Source organism: Octopus bimaculoides, chromosome 13 (genome assembly GCF_001194135.2).
Source record: "Octopus bimaculoides isolate UCB-OBI-ISO-001 chromosome 13, ASM119413v2, whole genome shotgun sequence".
NCBI classification, from domain to species: domain Eukaryota; kingdom Metazoa; phylum Mollusca; class Cephalopoda; order Octopoda; family Octopodidae; genus Octopus; species Octopus bimaculoides.
In genome coordinates, this window is record NC_068993.1 from 53,570,295 (window position 1) to 53,572,129 (window position 1,835).

General features: G+C 37.1%; 1 protein-coding gene across 1 annotated transcript in view; it reads left to right on the forward strand.

Annotated features, from left to right (window-relative positions):
• LOC106867558 (tubulin beta chain) overlaps nucleotides 1-1,835 on the forward strand; it is a 57,333-nt gene that overhangs the window by 24,211 nt on the left and 31,287 nt on the right. The window lies entirely within an intron of this gene.

Sequence of the window (1,835 nt, forward strand, 5' to 3'; positions counted from 1 at the left end):
CACACACATACATATATAATGATTACAGAGAATGTTGGCTTTCTTTTTAGATTATAACCAAGTTCAGTCCAGCTGGTTTTTGTCTGTTTATGTTGCCAGAATATACATACATCGAATCACAGAACGCCCTCCACACACACACACGCACACATACATACATACACACACACACAAATACACCCACATACGAGTGCGCGCGCGTAATACCTGTTTACACATATTTGAGAATTAATCCAAACAGATTGAGGCTGTAAAGATGGATGGTAAATTATGAAGCATGCGGTTTTTTTAGGTACTCCTTTCGTAATTTTTGAGTTAACCGGCGCAGACAAACAAGCATAGATCCACAAATATTACGCACACACACATACACACACACACACTAATACACTACACACACAAATATACCACGCACACATACACGCATATGTAAACATATATACATACTATAAGCACATGCACACAGACACACATATATAAACACATACATAAATACAATGAGCATATATACATATATACTATACAATACACACACGCTCGCACACACACACACACACACACACACACAAACACACACACACACACACACACACAAACACACACACACTCACATATAGATACTATAAGCACATACACATACACACATATATATAAACATATATACATATATGTCTATAACCACATGTGCACATATATACATGTATACATGTATGTATATATGTATATGCGCACATGTGCACATATATACAAGTATCCATGTATGTATATATGCGTTGTTATATATACGTATATATGTCTGTATGTGCGTACCTCAGGTGTGGTTCGTCCACGCTGGAAACTCACAAGACACAACAAATTCACAAATTCATCATAATTATTAAACGTACTCATTAATACAATCATAGTTCGTAATGGAAACATCATGTATTATTATTATGACAGCCGTTCTGGGATAACTGTGCGTACGACGCACATTTTGTTGCGTCATACAATGGCACAGGGCGTATGGCGGGAAAATGTCAACGTGACCAAACTATTGACCAATGGATGAACGTCATTTCACTGGCGCACATCTTATATTCATTTTTGTGGTGTCTTTACGCTTAAAACTTCTATCTTTTACTCTTTTCACTCATTCGACCCCGGCCATGCTGGGGCATCGACTTCGAGAGTTTCATCGAAATCCACTCACAAAGCTCTGGTCGGCGCGAGGCTATAGTAGAAGACACTTGCCCAATGTGCCACGCAGTGGGACTGAACCTGGAATCAGGTTGGTAAGCAAGCTACTTACCACATAGTAACTCCCGCGTCTATACATAAATTCTTTAAAGCATTAATTGAAGTTAATCATCCTTATAATTATTGTTTGTGCAGTGTTATAATTTAGGAGTGATTTGCTTTGAAATTTAAAACTACGCAATGAATAACAAAAGATGAAATCAGGTCGAAAGCATGTTATGTACAAGAACAGTCAAAAGATGTTCTTGTGCGCTACAGCTATCTATCTATCTATCTATCTATCTATCTATCTATCTATCTATCTATCTGTCTATCTATCTATCTATCTATCTATCTATCAGTTTGTCTGTCTACCTTTATGTCTGTGTGTCTGTCTGTATGTCTGTCTATGTATGTATGTATGTATGTATGTATGTTATCAATCAGTTTCATTTCTGTATTTCTTGTCCATAGAGAAAGAGCCGGACTCTAACATAGATTCAAGGCTCCTTCATTGGAACTTTTATCAACATCATCTAGGTATTTGTGCATATGTGTGTGTGTGCAGTATTTGGTGTTAGTGTATGCGCAGATTTGTATGTTTGTTTTATGGATGC